Here is a 10,000-nt window from a genome sequence, read left to right as displayed (position 1 = left end):
AAAAATAGACTACAGATTTCAAAGCAGTTACATTTTTTTATTGCATGAACCTAAACATTTAATTCATACCAAAATCTTTGGATTGAGTTTTTGTTTTAAATTTAAAAACAAAAAAAGCTTTAAAACATTTCAGATAAACCACTGAACTATAACAAACTTGTCTGCAAGGAGAGATCCCCAAATACATCAAACCATAACTGGTTGAGGAGGCAGAATTGGCTGCTAAGCATTTTTGTCTGCTGTAAAGGATCTTATTTCCTTGCTGTCTCTTTATACTCTTTCACGGCAACTAAAAAAAATACAGTACATACACTTCAATGATGCATGTAGAGATTCCTTTAAATCACTGATCATTTTTATTACAATTAACGTGTGTGAAGAGTAGACTCATGAATTTGGGTCTCTATTTGCAAACGTCCATAATAGCTTTCTCAGGCATTTTCTGCATTGATTTAGTGACAGAAATTAGCATTTTTACGACAAATCAATTGTGAATCGTAAACATGTAACTTGCCGTATGAGAACTTTTTTTTCCAAATCATTTGCTTCACCATTTGATCTAACTTCATTATTCTTGTAAAGGTTTACCAATTCTTTTTACAGGGCTATAGCATTTAAGCCAAATTGAGTCTCCGAACGTCACAAATTGACTCGAAGGTGTGAAAATGTGAATTCTACATGCATGTAAATGGTTCCTCATTTTGAAGACAATAAGGCATCAAATCAAATGTTATTCCCACAACAACAACGCTTACCTTTTAACTTGAGTTGTTGTGAGTATTTCCTTGCGTGGATCAGCATTTAAAGAGTAAAACTAACCAAAAAATCGTCACCACAAAAGCGTGATCGTAGATGAAACGTTTGAATAAAACCGCGCAAAACCTGTAAGAGCTAGTAAGAGCTGGACTGGTTACCGCTGACTGCTGACCAAAACGAAAAAGGACTCACTAGTTTCCAGTCCTATCTCTTACGTGTTGTCCAAGATGGCGGAGGATGACAATCTTTTTACGGATTCATTTTAAATGAGCAAGATTCGAAAGATACTGGAGTTCATTGAAATAATTAAGTGCTGACTTTGAGTGTGTAATTTTCAAGAGTAATGCATCATGTTCCTTTTGGAATAAGGCCGATTATGAGACTCAGAGAGTAAGGTAATCCGTTGATTGGTATTTCTCACAATCTATTGAATACATCGGAATAAAAGCTTTTTTTTTCATTTCTCCGTGTACAGAGTGATTTTATGTTCAAAGTTTGGAGCCTTTAAAGGACATTTTTTAAGCAAAATACATGTATTACGAAGAGTGAATTAACTCGAAAGATATCATATTCACATTGGCATGCTTTGAATAAGACCAAACCTTGTTAAATGTTATACATTGTATAATATATATGTATTGAAGGTTGAAGTTGAAGTCATTTTTTCAAGGCACTAGATGAAATCAAATCCTAAAAGGGCACTTAAACTTTGATTGTTGTCTCACTGGCACATTCAGTGCTATTGCACAAAATTCTCAAGAATTCCAACTCACTCAAGTGACCCTCAAGTTGAATTATTGATTGGAATATTCCTAGTGCACAGTGCCCTTTTAGCTTTCAATTCCCAAAAACTTCCTAGAGTTCCAACTCACTGAGTTTTGCTGATGGCATGAGTTGGAAATCCTAGGAATTTGCTTAATTTCTATGTTAAACAACATACAGTAGGAAATAGATGTAGTAGGTAAAGTCTATGTGGATTTGTATTCCTGTTTTTTTTTTCTTTTAGTGAGTGCTATGTAAAGACTATTTTACCCGAAGGCGTAGTAAATATATACAGCAGGCCTTTGCTTTTACATAGGAAATAGATACCAGTATGTAGAGTCTATGTATGTTGTAACTCCTGGTTTGTTTTAGTTGGTGCAGTACAGGTCCAAAACATAGGCAATAGATAGCAGTATATAAAGTCTATGTAAGGTTTTTTCATGTTTTTTGTTTAGTAAGTGCTATGTAAAAACTATTTTACCCCAAGACATGGTAAATAAAGTATATAGCAAGCCTTTGCTTTAACATAGGAAATAGATAGCAGTATGTAAAGTATATGGAAATGTTACACTCCTGGTTGTTTATGTGGGAGCAATATGTAAAAACTATTTCATCCCAATACATAGCAAATGCATAGGAAGCCATAGGACATAGATAGCAGTATGTAAAAGCAATGTAAACTTTTCTTCATTTGATGTGCTATGTGAAAACTATGCTGTACAATCACATACCAAAAGCATAGTATGCATTTTACTAAGTGAAAAGTATACTTGGACTTCAGATAACATAGTCAATATATAGCTATTTAAAAACTATGTGAAGATTTTCAATGGTGTTTATATAGCTATTTGAGAGCTATGTGACCTTTAAATAGTATTGCAATAGTAATGGCATATGCTTTACACAGACTGAACTATGTAATGTAGCAAGTGACATAGTTATTACATAGTAAGGAGCAGGAAATAGCCTTTATATAGCTCTACATAGTTATGTGATAAACTTTACATAGCATTTTACATATGTCTGGTTCTACAAGGGGGCCTTCTAACTAAATTGCTGTAAGACTGGTTAACATTTACAACTTGACATAAAATTTCTAGAGCCTAAGATCAATGTTTTACACATGCACCTACTCATAACTGAGATATTATGGTAATGATATCAAAGTGTATCATTGAAAAAATTGTATTGTCGTCAATATCAGTTGCGAATTCAGACAGTTTTAGCAATGTAGACAGTAAATATACCTCATGTTGAAAACCAAGTACATCGCATGGCTTAGATGTATACACGAAGTATACGTTACTCTTGATGTTAAGTTACATTTTGGTATTTGGGACAATCATTGTATACAAAAATTATACACTAAAGTCTTAATGCAGCTGTAATGTATACATGAAGTATACATCACAGAGTTAATGAGGGTGTGTAGTATACACACAGTATACATCATAGCCCTGATGCAATGGTGATATATACAAATAGTATACATCAGTCTTAAATGGCAAGATGAAATTTTGCTTGATGTATATTTGATGTATACTAAATACGTACACCACAACAGTGAGGTACAAACGGTGTATACTCTTTGTATACAAAAAGTATACTAACCATGCTTCAATTTTGATAAGGAATTCCTTTAATACTTTGGACAACGTAATGTTATTCCACCACATCTAGTGTGTGATCTCTTAGAAATGTAACTGATATGTATATTTTATCAGATAAATATTTAGGAAATTGTCTATAGAGACATTTGTATATATGAAAAAACTTATTTAAGTTTAGTTAATCATGTTTTATTTTGTCTTAATTAACTTTTGCATAGAGGAAATCTCAAACAGTTATTAAGAGATCTTAACTGCCAGAAGAATGTGATCAAGAAGCATGGAATAACTGTGGATGGGAAAACATAAAATCACTTTTACAGGTACTGTTGACTACTGCACAGCCATACTTATATTAACAGAGAAAAAAATGAGTTTGGAATTATATAATAATAGTAATAACAGTAACAACAACAACAACAGCAATAATAATAATAATAATAGTAATAGTGATAATGATAATGATAATGATAATGTAACGGACACGACTCTCAAGATCCGCTTAAAGGGTCAAAAGGTGTCGGGCGTTGGAAAGGGATTGACTTTACGGACTTCTCGAACCAAACGCAAGAATAATCCACGAGAAGACAAGAACCAATTAGGATCAGTCAACGGTGATTTAATGATGAATTCTTGTTGATCGGTGTTCGATAATCGTAATCTAAAATGCAAGAAATTAATTACATAACATGAATCATAGCGAACCAAAATACAACAGACTAAATTGAACCCTAAATTGAAATGCGCTTAATTGAAGATATAATAGGAAAAATCACTCAATCAAATAACACGAATTATCCATATGCTACAAACAGATTAAGGCAAACTGAACGACAAAGAAACTAAGCGAATGAAATGAGACACGCTAGTTGACTAATTACAACATGTTTGCTACGGTAAAGCATACAAACGGAATTATCTAGAAAATAACTGCATAAAATGTTACCTAGAACCATATGACAACAAAGAACTGAGTGAAACTTACATAACTATCCCGGCTTGGTCCAAAGAACAGGAAAACAAATTGAAGTGCTAGCTTTAACCTAACTTGAAGGAGATACGTGATCGAATGAAAACATGTGCGAGCGAAAAGAAATGTGAGAACTTAATGATGACGAAAAACAGACATAAATGTAACAAAACAAAACAATAGACGGAAACCTTCACAGATAATAATAATAATAATAATAATAATAATAATAATAATAACAGCTATGAGTTCCAACAAGTAACCTACATGCTAAGAGACTGTGTTTGTGTGCTGTTACAGAAACATTGGGCATTTTTTCTCTTAAAAAGCGATTTTAGGAAATGTATGAGAAATGTGTATGTGTGTGTTTTTTTTTACATTTGGATTTAAATAATTATTAAAGTAGTAGGAAGAGTTTAAGAGACTGACATAGGTGCACATTGTAACCAAAAACAACACTATTTAAGAAATATCGAGGATCCGTGACCAGGATTGATCAGAGTAAAATTGAATAGGTGTTCTCTTGTAAAAATTATTGTTGAGGCACAACAATTCATGCCCACTCTCTACACAATAAAACATTCTTTTAAACAAACACTAATCTTAATGCATTTTGAGCATTCCTCTGAACATTCTTCCTACATATTTTTAATTTATGCATATCATATATTTAAATATTTTAACAGTTCGTTTGATGTTATCAGTTATGTTTGTCCATCAAAGACAGTAGACTGGTGTTGAAAGCTCATATTTTTAATAATTTTTACCAGAGAACGCCTATTCAATTTTCCTATTTAAGAACCTGTTGGGGTTCTCTCCTTGCTTCATGTGTTTGCTGAGTCAAAGTTACAATTTAGTGAAATTTGTTCTTTAATAATGTCATTTTTCTAGTATACAGACAATGTTTAGCCAAACAGTTCTTTGGTAGACTGTATATCAGTACCAGTAACTTGCAGATTCATAAAAGTTATGGTACACAATTTTAACCAAACCCTGATTAATCTATCTTTCAGTTACTCTAGATTATAAGGCACTATTACTGCTCCTGAACAAACCAGATGACGAAAATTTTCAACTGGGTGGTAAAGGATTTGAAGCAGAATTCTGTGCATTTTGTGATGCTATACGGGTAAATACTTAATGCACTATAGGATATTTTCTCACACTTAAATGTCATTTAGCTGACAGATAATAATTTGCGATCACCTAAAATTAGGCTTGGGCCGAGCCGAATTTGTCCTTGTGAATAACATCTCACATACCCACGGCCAGCTCCCGTTCTGGCCTTGTAGCTCAGTCGGTAGAGCAGCGGTGATCTAATCCGAAGGTCGTGGGTTCAAATCCCACCCTGGTCAGAGTTTTTCTCTGTCCTTGTGTGGGCCCAATTCCAATACTAGGGTTGATCCCTGATGGAATAACTGGGTACAAAAACTTCACAGTAGTGTTAGGCCTCATTCGAACTTGCAATCATGTATTTTTTTAGTTAAACATATTTATCTACATGTTTGCCCCAAGAGCTAAATGAGCTCATCATTGAAGTGACAACAAATGTAATCTTAAAGCACAAATTTTATAGCATGTTAATGTACAAAATAATGGACTTTTTGGGAACTTTGTTCCACACAATCCTTAAAACAATATAGCATGCATGCGACGCAGTCAAATTCTTATGATGTAGTTCATGTATACCTCTATTAACGACATAGTAATACAAAAAGCTAAGTCAAGCGTATATGTTAGATCCTCAGGCCTCCGAGATGACCTCAATTTCCTTTTAGAGGAAGATCTGAGCAACGTTAACCTTTGTTTGTTACATTGTGAGATGAGGAACTTTGAGCAGCTTTTGGATTCCCGTGGCTTGTTTGCATATCGTGTGGGAACCCTTGACCTCCTCAATGACGCACTATCAGAGTATGGGCGAGAGAACTGTAGAGGTTACCCACGAGTGACCATAAAAGAGAGGAAAGGGCAAACTACTGCAATAGAAAGACAGAACATCAACGTGGCATCTCTTTCAGGTACTTAGTTTCTGGTTGCTATAATACAGTGCATGTAGACTGAATCAGTGGCCTGAATCAGTAATATAACTTCTTCCTAAAAGAAATTGTACTTTAAAACATGAGAAGTCAACTTTAGCATCCCTTTCCTGCCAAAAATCACATGTTACCCAGGTCCTCCTGATGATTAGTGGATGTTAGTGTGACATAAATGTAAAATTGAGTGCTGCTAAGAGCATTGAGTATCACAATCCTCAGAAGCCCATGCCAAAAACAAAAAACAGGGCAGTGCAAATTATATTGCTGCATAGCATTGAATTAAGTAGTACTAGTAAAGTAGCAGCAGCAGCTGAGTAGCAGTGTAGTGCGTACAATGTAGTGGTAGTAGTAGTAGTAGTGGTAGTGGTAGTGGTAGTTCCATAATAATATTAAAAACGCATCAGTGATTAGAAGTGATTATGTCACTTGTTGGTCATTAAAACTTAAAACGATCAGTGGTTTTTTCATTTTTTTACTAGGTTCTACAGAAAGAGAAGTGCTCAAGAATTTTGAAAACATTGTTCAGAGAACTCTTCCTGTGGACAAAGTTGCCCAGTATTATAAACAATGCCCTGGCACTGCTAAAGAAGTTGTCTTAAATTATGTTACCTACTTTGAAGAGAGAATAGTGGTATGTTAAACACTTTTCTTTATGACATGCTATCAGAGTTATAACCAAGAGATGATATTAATTTTGGCAAAAAGCAATGTATTCCAACCTTTCTCAGTCTCAGTTGCTTATTTTACTACATGTAAGTGATTATTTATCATTGATTTAATATCAGTTTGTTATCTTATACTTTAGTTTTTCAATGACATCCTCAAAAGGGGAACTTTTGTGAGAGACTATGGGTCAAGACAGGAGGAAGTCAAGTTTGATGATTTAACAGGTGCCCTTTTGTATTTTAGTTTTTTTAAAGTTAACTTTGCAAAATAAATGTGTTTTGCAGCCTGTAGCACTAATTAAGAATCAACAGGACCAAACATGTCAGTGTATTTAACGTTAATGAGAACAATGATGTTTTTTTGAAAAAGTCAATTTTGTGCCTGTTTATTAAGTGGCATCTTTAGATCTGTCCATACATTATTGATGCTCACTTTGTTAGTGCAATGATTGTATAGCAGATAAAAAGATTCTCTGTTAAACAGGGTGATCTGTTTAGGGATAGCAGTACCTTTATGATCATTATTGTATTGTAAATTTATCTTTTATTAAATGTGGGTTCAAGGTAGGATGTGAATTCCTTTAACATCTATCTGCATGAAACTGAAGGAGCAGGTCCTGTTTAAAAGTAAGAGCCTTACACTGCTCTACATTTTTAAAAGCAACCTTTTGTCTGCCCAACTGACATTTCCCTTACTATCAATAAAATAATACTGCTACATTAAATTTTATACTCTTAATATGTTACTTCTACTGTACTTACCTATTATTTGTTCATGCAGATCTTAAAGATTTTTTGAATAAGCAGAAAGATTATTGGCTTGCAAAACAAACAGAAGTCGAAGAACGTTTCTTGGAGGTGGACAAAGAAGACCAAGATCCTGTTCGCATAGCACCAAAGCCCAAAAAAAGAAAGAGAACCACAAAGGAAGCCCAACCAAAAAAAGCAGATCCCTATGCCAGATTTGCAGCAGAACTTCAGTCTTTTTTTTCGCCAAAGTAAGCTACACATATAATTATTATTCAAGGAGTGCATACAAAAGAATATTAGAGGAGCAAGGATGGCACAGTCGGTTAGTGCGCGACCTTGGTGCATGAGGTCCTGAGTTCGATTCCTGGATCTCACATCCTTGTTTCGACTTCTTTCCTTTCCGTGTAGTTAAGTAGCTTTAAATACCCGTAAAACGGAGCACTGATGGAGAGGGGGGAGTAAAATGAGTGCACCGTCGACCTCAGGTTTGTCAGTTGAATTACTGTTACGAGTTATCGACGTTAAATATGGTTGCTTTACTTTACTTTACTTTTATTAGAATGCTTCATGTAAAAAAATTTTTCATGACAAACCTCTCTGGTTAAGGTAAGCTGTGACTGGAGGGAAATTGCCCTCACCATGTGGGAAAGAGTGTTTGAACAGCATGAGGAACAACTGATTGATATCCAAGATGTTAGGGTAACATTTCTACACAAAAAACAAAGTTTAATGCAATAAAAAGACATTCTTATGTTACTGTTTATATGTTGAGAGGCTGATGACAATGTCTTCTCTATACATTGTATATGTATATCGTAGTACAGTGTATTTCTTAGGGGCCACTAAGGCCAGAAACTGGAGCAACACTAATAGCCACTGTAACAGTTACACAATCTCCTGGCAAGTCACCTGACTCACGGTTTTGCACACTAAGAAATTCCTGGATGTGTATGTGATCACTATATCTATAAATGTATAGTATAGATAAAGCAAGCAGATGTGTACATCATGGCAAAGGCATTGAGTTGTAGGGGGTTCCAAAGGCTTTCTCTCCAAGGAAATTGACTGAAATACCTTTTCCTCCTGTCTCTGCACCAAAGAGGTTAACTGGCAAGGTCTTAAAGTTACAAACAAGTGAGCAAAATAAAAAACACTGATAAGTTTCTAAAAATTATCCACTAAATTTACACCTCAGAAACTATTATTCAATGAGTTTGAAACGACAAGGAAAAAAAACAGGGATAAAATTTAAACTTAACATACACATGTAGTACAGTTCTTAATATTTTAATATCAAACATGACATTTCCATGCTTTTTTCATCAGTGTAAAGAGTGGGGATTTCTTTTAAAGAAGCTTTTCAGTCTACACTTGGGCACTGGTGATTATAGTCTCCTTGTTTTAGATCACAGTGCTATGCTCTTGCAACAATTTCGTTCATTCTACAAATACTCTGGACAAGGGTTTGAGTCCTCTCACAAACTGCATCGGCAATTGTATTCAAGGGCTACAAACCATGATGCATCTGGACCAGGGCAGTCTTGTAAGTTTTTAATATTGTAATATTATATATTTTAAAGCTTAGGAAAATAAAGATTGTGGCATTTCTCAACACAGTTCTGTTACAAGAAAGTAATATTTATAGACCAAATGCGTAAGTGGTGGCCAAAAAAATTCTTTAATTTGTTTATATGTACTACGTGTAATTAGACTCACTAGCCTTGCGGTTGCATGGACAAACTACTAAAGAAATGTTGCTTGAGAGCGAGGCTGATGAGTCTAATTAGCACATAAACAAAAGAATACCCATTTCTGCATTTGGTCTATTTATTTAGAATTTAACAATAGTTGCCAGTTTTGATGTCTACTGTCAGTCAGCTAGTTTCACTCAGAAGGAACCTGGGACAACTCCGTGTTGTACATGCAATTTGGTTTTAAAGGGAAGAAGAGGGTGGATGGTTATTCCCTGTCAAAAGCAATTTATGGTTTTTAAGGTTTTATTTGAGAGGAATTCTATACTTAAAATTACAGAAAGGCATAATAATTATAAATTATGGCCAACCTTAAGGACTGTTCAAGGACATGAGCACAGTTTACGACTTATCAGCGGTCTATTTTTCAAGTAATTTATACCAGTGTGAAAAGGAGATGACACTGAAATAAAGCTGGTCAGTTGAGTCATTCACAGTTACCATAATGAGCTTTGATCAATATTCCCTCTGCCCAACCTCCATGTTAATACTTTAAGTGATGTACAGACACATAGTACAATGTACTTATACTAAATTTTCAATAAATATATAGCATACAATAAACAGTCACCAGAGAATGACCTATTTTAGGCTATGCTGTATGTTTTAGGTGCAGTTCCTCTGACATTATATCCTTCAAGGGCAGAGACAATACTCAATTGCCATAAATATATGGTAACTGGAAAAGGACAATCCAGTCGAG

General features: G+C 34.5%; 1 long non-coding RNA gene and 1 pseudogene across 1 annotated transcript; one reads left to right on the top strand and one right to left on the bottom strand.

The window, feature by feature from the left end:
- The window catches only part of LOC138039770 (uncharacterized), a 19,838-nt pseudogene that overhangs the window by 4,795 nt on the left and 5,043 nt on the right, over positions 1 to 10,000 (top strand).
- LOC138042047 (uncharacterized) lies at positions 17 to 876 on the bottom strand. Its single transcript, XR_011130916.1, has 2 exons — positions 756 to 876; positions 17 to 289 (listed from the first exon to the last, which is right to left on the bottom strand). It is a non-coding gene; the product is annotated as an uncharacterized lncRNA (long non-coding RNA).

The sequence above is a fragment of the Montipora capricornis genome, chromosome 3 (assembly GCF_036669925.1).
Source record: "Montipora capricornis isolate CH-2021 chromosome 3, ASM3666992v2, whole genome shotgun sequence".
NCBI classification, from domain to species: Eukaryota; Metazoa; Cnidaria; class Anthozoa; order Scleractinia; family Acroporidae; genus Montipora; species Montipora capricornis.
The sequence above is the reverse complement of the archived record's forward strand: the minus strand, read 5'-3'. Positions and strand labels throughout refer to the sequence as shown.